At 36.1% G+C, this 10,168-nt stretch overlaps 1 long non-coding RNA gene across 1 annotated transcript in view; it reads left to right on the forward strand.

Annotated features, from left to right (window-relative positions):
• LOC131029277 (uncharacterized) overlaps window positions 1-9,105 on the forward strand; it is a 43,081-nt gene extending 33,976 nt beyond the window's left edge. Inside the window, exon 4 of the long non-coding RNA XR_009359220.1 lies at window positions 8,962-9,105. This is a non-coding gene — a long non-coding RNA (uncharacterized LOC131029277). The remainder of the gene's footprint in view (window positions 1-8,961) is intronic.
• The last annotated feature ends 1,063 nt before the right edge of the window (window positions 9,106-10,168 follow it).

The following is a 10,168-nucleotide window of genomic DNA, read 5'->3' on the forward strand; positions in this document are numbered from 1 at the left end:
ATGAATGCAGTATGTATTGTTTCAAGATTTCAGAGTAATCCTAAAGAACATCATGAATCAACAGTAAAAAGGATTTTCCAGTACTTACAAGGCACTACAAATCTTGGCTTATGGTATCCTAGAGATGAAAACTTTGAATTATGTGCATACACAGATGCAAATTGGGCAGGAGATGTAGATGACAGAAAAAGCACCACCGGTGGAGCATTTTTTCTTGGTAGCAGATTAATTTCTTGGTTGAGTAAGAAACAAAGTTGCACATCTTTATCAACAACAGAATCAGAATATGTTGCAGCAACAACTAATTGCACATAGGTATTATGGCTTAAGCAAATGTTGAAGGACATAAAGGTAATATAACCTATAACTATTTATTGTGATAATACAACAACAATTGATATATCTAAGAATCTGGTATTACATTCTAAAACTAAACATGTTTCTATCAAATTGAATTTTCTGAAAGAGAATGTTGAAGCAAAAGAAGTGAAATTGGTTTATGTGAATACTAAAGAGCAGATTGCAGACATTTTTACCAAGCCTTTGCCTAAGGAGACTTTTGAATATCTCAGAGATCAGCTTGGGGTTATACCCCCACCGGTAGAGACTTAGACAGTTGATGATTGTCATCAACCGACAGAATTAATAGAGAAATCTTTTTTCCGGCTTTGATTTGAACTTGGTTTTTGTATTGCTTTGGCATTTGATGTCAAAGGGGGAGAGATTGATATGGAAAAACACATGGCAAAAATATTATCCCTTGGGGGAGAGATTGCTATTTTGGGAGAGATTGATTACTCTCTGTATCTGGTTAATGATCTCTTTGGGAGATTGTTGGTTTCTGGTTTTTGGCATTTCTGTTTTGGCACTTTGATGGTTTTTCCATCTTGTGTTGCCATCAATGCCAAAGGGGGAGATTGTTGGTATTTTGGATATGTTGATATGGTTTTGTCATTGATGTCAACACTTATCAACACTTGCCAAACTTATCAGCACTTGGAGATTTGGTTATGTTCACCAACAAGCAAGTGACTTATGCATAGTCATCGGTATTTGGTTCACCAGCAGATTATATTGTTCACCGACACTTGGAATCACTTGGAGACTACTTTGTTATGTCGATGACATCGTTTGGACACGTTGTCTTGGTGATTTGTTCATTGGTTTATTCGAGTTTGCATATTTGCTGTTACTGGCAAATAGGTCCAGGATATACACCGACATGCATATCTATTCCAGATCAGCACGACACGTCAAGAAGATGATTTGTTATTATTGTAAATGCATTGAGCCGACATCATGCATCGGATATTGTTTCATTTGTAATTGATTTTATTGTAATATCTTTTAGTGAGCCGACCTACTCAATTGGTCTTAGGTTATGGTATAAATGTAAGATCTCATTTGTGAGATTAACATGTGATTCGAAAAAGGATTGTAATTCTGTATATGCGAATACTAGCAGAGCTATACACACAGACATCATTCAAGATTGAAGGAAAGTTTGAAGAAGGCATATCAGAGCTAAACCGGTACTGAATCCAGCATATGGAGATGCTATTTTGAGTAGTACATTATCATTGGGTTTAATCATCCAATTGTAGTTAGTGTGACTCTCATTTTGTGATTGAGCAGTGAGCTCCAGGTGCTTGGCCTTTCTGCATGTGCAGACCCCCTATTGTACACACATACTATCTGCAGTAGTATCATTTGATTGTGGGTAAGGTTTCCCATCGTGGTTTTTCCCCTTACAGGGTTTCCACGTACAAATATTGGTGTTATGTGTTGTGGATGTTATTGTCTTTCTGTTTCATGCATTAATCTTTACCGGTACTGCAATTAACTGATAAACTGTTTACCGGCATAAAGTTTGGGTAAGTTGATTTTGGTTTGAATTTATTAGACAACTGATTCACCCCCACCCACCCCCTCGCGTCCCCCCCCCCCCCCGCCCTCTCAGTTGTCTCCAGGACCTAACATCCTTAGAACCATATCTCGAATGTAGTGGTATTTAATCTACACATGTTTTGTTCTGTCATGAAACACATGGTTGACCGAAAGTTTCACGCAACTTTGATTTTCACAATGAATGACAGTAGGCTCCATCGATTGTCCAAACAATCTTGCAAGGATCTTTCGAAGCCACATTGCTTCTCGGGCTGCCACACATGTTGCAATATACTCTGCTTCTGCTGTGCTTAGTGCCACTGAAGATTGCTTCTTGCTACACCAAGAAACCATAGCAGACCCCAAACTGAAGCAACAACCTGAAATGCTCTTCTGAACATTAACACTCCCTGCCCAATTAGAATCAGAATATCCTTGCAGATTTAGATTAGCACTGGAAGTATATCTCAACCCATATCCTATAGTGCCACACAAGTACCTCATTATATGTTTTGCTGCAACTAGATGAATATGTCTTGGTTCACAAATAAACTGATTAAGAGCACTCACTGCATAACAAATGTCAGGTCTAGTATTGACTAGATACATCAATGAACCAATCAATTGTTTGTACATGGTAGGATCTACGAAATCTAAACTAGCTGTAGAGTCACTCAACTTTGTCAAATTTGTCTCTATAGGTGTAGACATAGACTTGCAGTCCATCATTCCAAATCTCTTGAAGATATCTATGGTATATTTCCCTTTACTTAGAATAATCTCACTGGGTCTTTGCCATACCTCCAATCCTAGAAAGTAGTGCATAAGACCTAGGTCCTTCATCTCAAACTCAGAAGCTAACTCCTTACATTTGTCAATGAGATGATCTTCTCCAGTAATAAATAAATCATCAATATAAAGAACCAAAATAAGAGTCTCGCCATCAATTACCTTGAAGTAAAGACTTGGATCTGCATCATTCTTGAAGAACCCCAAACCCATCAAATATCGATCAATCCTCTCACACCAAGCACGAGGAGCTTGCTTTAGGCCATACAAAGCCTTCTTTAATTTGCAAACATGTGACTCCTTTCCATGAATCACAAAGCCTTCAGGTTGCTCAATGTAGACCTCTTCTTCAACTAACCCATTGAGAAAAACTGTCTTCACGTCCATTTGATGTAGCTTCCGTCCTTTTGCTACTGCAATGGCAATAATGGTCCTAATAGAAGTATAGCGGGCAATTGGAGCAAAGGTTTCTTCATAGTCTATTCCCTCCTTTTGAGAGAATCCTCTAGCTACAAATCTTGCTTTGTATTTCTCAATACTTCCATCTACTGCATGCTTGATCTTGAACAACCATTTGGAGGATACAATTGATTTACCTTCAGGTCTTGGAACAATGTCCCAAGCATCATTCTTAATAATGAATTGATATTATTGTAAGAGGGAATTTGAGCATAAGATTCATAACCTATATTAGCTAACCACAAAAACTAACAAGCTATGAAAGAAATCCCAATACATGCAATAGAAGAAGGAAAAACAAGATTTCAACATAAACATGCAAACTATATGAAGATAACTACTTCCTTGACCTCCACTGTCCTCCTTTCTCCTCCAAATAGCGGATTTGTGGATCTCACCTACAAGTGCAAGAGCAAAGTATGAAAGCAAGATCGATTTTAACAGCGCGAGGATACTAGAAGCATGGTTGATTCTGATGAGAAATGCATCCAAGTTATAGAGAAAATTGGATAGAGGACAAAAATTAGAATGAAATTGATATTAGATGCATGGATTCAAAAATGGGAAAAATCAGATTTAGAAAGAAATGCCATGCCACACTTTCCCATGCAAGAGGATAAGACTAGATATCAAATCCAGTGTTAGGATAAGATTCCATATCCAAACTCATGACGAATAAGGAAACATGCTTCCAAATTAAAGCACAAAAATAGGAGCCACTTGAGAGAGATAATGAGTTGGGAATTAATTTAGAAAATTAGGAAATTAGGTGGAAAATAGGAATTAGGAAATTAGGAAAAATTAGAAATGATGAATTAGTAAATTAGGTGGAAATAATGAATTAGGAAATTAGTAAATTAGAAATGATCAAAATAGGAAAGATTAGGTGAAATTAATTAATAAATATTCATTCATTAATTAATTCACAAAGAAGATTTAATTAGCCAATTAAATGAAATGTTTAATTGTGACAAGGGGACCTAGGATAAAATAAATAAATTTATTTAACCTAGAGGGAAAATGACAAATAAGATTAAATGATTTAATCATAGAACCCTAGGAGATGAATTAGAAATGCAAGGATGATAATTAGGTCATGACAAAAGATAATTGATATAGGGTCGATTTGATCATGATTTAATGATGAAAATTGAATAATTGATAAAGTGTCAATGTTGATTGATAAAGATCAATGATAAATTGATTAAGATTGACAAGGATAAAATTGGTAGATGCCAATTGATGAGGACCAATGAGAAATCGGTCGCAAATTGATGAGAAATGATGATTGATTTAGATCGATGACAAATCGATCAAAGATTGATAAAAGGTTGACTTGATGAAGGTTGAATGACCAAAGACCAATGACAAATCGGTCGCAAATTGATAAGAGATTGGTAAATTGATGATTGAGTGTGCGACATAGAAGAAATGTTAATAGAATGCGAAAACTCTAAAATAAGGTCACGCAGACATGTTAAAGTATGACACCGCAAGTGTTGACCATTTTTAGATGCCTACAATTATTCATCCATAGATCTCTCCATACATGCTGACTTATAGCTTCTTCAACACTGGAAGGTTCAGATTCAATGATATTACTCATTAATGCAACATAGCTTGAAAATTTCTGAGGTCTTTTTCTTTCTCTGAATGTGCCTCTAGGAGATGCAAACTTTTCTGCCTCTTGCTTAGTTTTCCTAGCCCAAAGAGGTCTCTTCTTGCTTATGACAATGTCTCTCGGACCATCAATAGGTTCCAAGGGTTCAATTGGATCAACAACCTCTACAAGTTCAGTAGACTCCCTCTGAATCTCAGGAGTATGATCAACATCCACGTCTTGAGGAGTTTCTGGGTCATCATCATCTATCTCCATGCACGAACCTTTAGATCTTCTGAATGCAACATCTTTCTCAATGTAACATCTCTGCTAACCTCTATTTGTTTCTATCCTGGAATGTAATTCTTGTAGGCTTTTGAAGTTTCATTATAGTCCACAAGTATTCCTCTCTTGCTAGAAGGTTCTGTTATCAATCAAGCTTGCACCCTTTGTTAAAGCTGTGAACTTCAGCTGCCTATTGAAACATGGGAACACTTCGAGGTTGTGGGTAACCTGAAGACTGAAGTGGACCTCCAGAGTAAGCTGGTTCTTTTCAAATTCTTCACCTAAACTAACAATTTCTTCAGGGAAAAGAGTGAGGAAGAAGACATATGAAACTAAAATCTAACCCTAAGGTGATGCACCAAAATGATAATCTGAGATTCACAACAAATAACACACAATAAAGCCAGCAATGAAAGACTGTCCTACACAACCCAATAATTATAATCTTTGCATCGACAATTCATAAGAAGGTTAAAAATTACAGTCTCAAGAGGAAAAAACACTCTTTCTCACAACCTAAGACGGCTATTTCGGACACAAAGCTTATAACCTGCAAAATTATACTTCTGCATAAGATCCCCACATAAAAACACAGTTTCAAGGACAAAGAATGTCACAAAATGCCTGTACTAACATTAAGGACACAATACCAGAAGAAAATGGGAAGGTATGAATTGATTATTACTGCAAAAAGGTGTTACAATGCTGTCAAACTCTCTGAAACTGAGTTACAAACTCCTTCCTTTCTGCAGAGAGAACTCTAAAAATTACAGTCTGCAAGAAGCAAAAGGTCAGAACCCTTGAAAAAGTGAAGTCCTGTAGTATATATGCTTTTCAAAAAGCAGATAATGAATACAATAGTCCACCTCCTCTTGGGCGAGCAGAACCAAAAAGCCCACTTTGAAGACCTAAAACAGGTCTGAAAGGGAACACACTTGGGCCAAAAGTCAAGCCAGCCCATACTGCAACCATAAAAGCTCTTAAAAGCACCATAAATGGCCCCAAAATATCTCTTGACAGGCCTGCAAGCCTTCATTAATGCAAAAAATCTCCCCTTTTTGACTTTATCAAATAAACATGAAAAATAATCTTATAAAGTGATTTTAAAAATAATTACTTAATTGAATATTTGTTTAATTTCCTTTTTAATATTTAAAGTCAAGATTTAATAAAATAAAGATAATAATGTTAATTATTTAAAGTGATTAAATAATGTAAATCACTTCAATAAAAAATATTATTATTTCTATTTATTAAATCAATAAATGTAATAAGAAAATATATTTATTAAAGTGTTTTACATTATTCACTTTAAATAAATATTTTCCTTACTATATTTATTAAATTTGATAGCCTTTAAATATAAAAATGAAATACAACAAATATTTATTTAAGTAATAAATTTAAAATTCTTTGATGAAGATTATTTGCCAATTTTATTTACCATGCCTAAATTTTTTAAAAAAGATATATTTATTAAGTGATTTAATAATATCACTTAATAAACATTAGTCATACAAAACACTTATTAAGTGATATTAACAAATCACTTAATAAGGATATACAAGGGGAATGTAAAAAGAAATGACCCCTAGGCATCTTTGCGTGGCATTTGGAGTTTGAAAAATAAATAAAAGACAAGGCAAAACAAATGCCTTAAGCCATCGATGCATATTTAGGAAAATTGAAAAACCTAAAAGTAATTTCCTCTCATTCGATATTCTTCCTCTCTTTTGCTGTGGCGTGAACCTAGGTTTTGTGGAGAAATGAAGGGCATTCGTGGAGATATTCTGCACATTCGTTGACGTTGGGCATGATTTTGTTGATGCTGATAGTCGAAACTGTGAACTTCTTCTCACCCCCTTGGCATTTGACACTTCATTTTCTGCTGTGGTGTGACTTTGCAAGCTGGGCGCTATTTTCTGAGTGCTGGGCAGATTTCTGGGGATATTTCACATATTTTTACCTCTAATTCAGCTGCTTCAGGTTTTCTATTCACTATGTTACAAACAAAATTTGATTTTTGCTGCTTACTTGAAAAAATACCGTAAAAAAACACTGCTTGCTGTGCATTTCTGGAAATGATTATGGGCTTTTGACTGCGATCTTAATGTATTAACGTCTTACTGTTTTTTCCTCTCTCGGCCTTGCTTCTGGTGATGAATTTGTGCCTTTGACAATAGCATATCCCTGCAAATTCTTTTTTCGCCATTCTAAAACTAAGGACTGCATCAATATGTATTTTGATTGTTAACAAGACAAGCATATGCCGCGATTTAGTGTTTCATCCCTGGCGACTATTATACCCCTTATTCTTCGTGTAGTTGGCATGCTACTTTGTTGATAAAAAGGTGTTCATGAAATAATTGTGATAGTCATTCAAAAATTCTGGAAAGGTCTTTCTTATTCAGATCATTGTACACTTGCCCTTTCTGCTTATTGGGATATTTGTCATCTATATGCAACGCCATTAGTCTTTTTGACTGTATTTATGGCAGACCTTCATGCCCATTCTACTGTCCTTGCTGTTTGTTCTAATGCCCTTGGCTGTAGGTCTGTATTATGCCTTCGTGATAGTCTTCAGTTTACCACTGCATTAGGCATTTCTTTGTGTAATCTTTGAGGCCACCATACTTCTTGGCACTATAAAGGGCTTAAAAACGCTCCTGAGTCTGATTTTCCTCTAAAACCCTGCCCAGTGCATGCTGATTGCTTGCTGGAATACACTTGATTCACTGTCCTTTTATGTGCCATAGCAGACCTAAAAAAGCTTGCGCAACACTATGTATGGTAGCTTTGTTGTCCTTTCATCCCACTTTTTTGAAACCCTGCTGTGTATGCTTCCTTGGTGGAGATTTTGAATCCCTATTTTCATCTTTGTGACAGTCATAATGACTGAGATATAGCAATTTCAGTCCTTAAGATCTGTCTTGAGCTTTGGGGTTCCATTCTACTACGTTTGCTGTTATGAATGAGCTCTTTGTGTGGATGAACGAAGGTCATTAGAGTTGTGATTCTAAACTAAGTCCCCAGACGTTGCAACTCATTGTCTTTATTACTGCTACAATCTTAGACCCTTCATTTCACTGTATTACCATGCTCACACTGTATCAGATGAGCTTCATTTATGATGCGCTATAATGGTTAGTCATTGTGTTGATCTTTGACAATATACTAAGCTTTAAGACTATATTTTCATCTTATATCTGCCCCTTTGTCAATGAAACCTATCATTGTATTGATGACTCTTTCCTGGGCCCATAATTGCCCCTTGCTCTTTTAATGACTGTCCCTAAAAAAAATAAATGTATTTTATGCTGCAACTATGGCTTAGTTGTCACTACATCTTTGGCGAGGCCTGAAATGCCTTGATCTATCCTTGAAGATACCTGTAGTTGTAAACAAATCTGCACTGTGTTTGATATCAAGGACTATCCTTGGAGTCATTGTAGAGTGCTTCAACCGCTCTAGGAGTCTTGGGCTGTCATAATTTTGACATTAATCCTTTGTAGGACTGCTCATTCATTGTTTGACAGTCATGGTTGTATTTTATGTCATTTGGGCTGAGTATCATTGTTTTGTAATGGATGTATTAGGCCCTACTATGATCTTTCCTAATATGCTTTAGGACTATTAAAACTATGCTTGAGCTGTCCTCCTTTGTTCATTTACTATCTTGTACCATGTTGGGCTCAACCCTTGTGGGAGCCCATTTGACCCCACGTGTTATGCATGAAAAGACACTTGTAACTGTACATGAAACAAACATATTAGATAAAAATGGGCATATGATAAGTGTGTTTGATAATTCTTACTTTCTTGGACATCGGTGACAAGCTAGCTGCTATGATGCATGTGTAGATCAAATTGTATGTTTATAGATGCGTGTATAAGTAGTGTTTGATGACCCGACATTGCTCTAACAACAATCTCTCTTTTAGGTGCAGGCATGCGGAACAACAACGGAGCAATAACTGAATGCAATGCAAGTGGGGAGACTAAAGACGATGCAGGGCAGCTCAAGCTGGACTCATCATTCAGGCAATGACGAGTCACCCTTCATTACTTGTGCATTTTATTTTCATAGCACCTATAAATGTATCATGTGTTTTTCATGTGCATTATAGCGGTTAGTTTCACGGCTTGTGTGAGACATTATTCATTTATATCGTCAATAAAGATACTTTTTTCCTCTTTCTCAAAATTAATTGCACTCTCTCTTGTATCATATGCATTTGCATGAATGCAATCTGATAATGTAATTCCTTTTGATTTTCTTAGTGCACTTGGAATGCGATATAGTAGAAGTAATATGTATCATTGCTCCATTTTTGCAAAACAAACATAACTTAGCCTATTTTAAGCTAGAAGCGAAAAATAGGTAACAGGTTCCAACTTGGTTCTTTTATCTTTAGGTACATGAACATATGCTGGACAACCAAGGATTCTCAAATGACTGACTTTAGGTTTAACCCTTGAAAAGGCTTCTTCTAGAGTCATATTCTGCAATATCCGATGAGGACATCTATTTTGAACATGTACTGCTGTTCTGGAAGTTTCTGCCCAAAGAAAGGTTTGCAAGTCTTGGTCATGAATCATGGTTTTAGTTGCTTCAACTATGGATCTGTTCTTCCTTTCTGCAATCCCATTTTGCTGTGGGTTGTAAGGAACACAAAGCTCCCTCTTAATTCTCACCTCAATGCAGAAATTACGAAAGCTTGCTGAAGTGTATTCACCTCCATTATCAGACCTTTAAGACTTTAATCCTCTTCCCAGACAAGTTTTCTACTTGGGCCTTAAACTCTTTAAACCTATCTAGGACTTCTTCAAACTCTTTGGACTTCAAAAAATAAATCCAAGTCTTCCTAGAGTAATCATCTATGAAAATTACATAATACAAAAATCCACTTAGGGATGCCATTGACATTGGACCACATAAATCATAATGTACAAGGTCTAATATTTATTTTGACCTACTTTCACTACTATGAAATGGACTCTTAGTATTTTTACCAATGGCACAACTTTTACAAGTGCCATCATGCTCATGGCTGAGCTTAGGTACACCTTTAACCATTTTCTCCAATGATGGGAGAACCTTGTAGTGCAAATGAGCAGGTCTTCTATGCCATAGCTCGTTGGAATTGG

This window comes from Cryptomeria japonica, chromosome 10 (genome assembly GCF_030272615.1).
Source record: "Cryptomeria japonica chromosome 10, Sugi_1.0, whole genome shotgun sequence".
NCBI classification, from domain to species: Eukaryota; Viridiplantae; Streptophyta; class Pinopsida; order Cupressales; family Cupressaceae; genus Cryptomeria; species Cryptomeria japonica.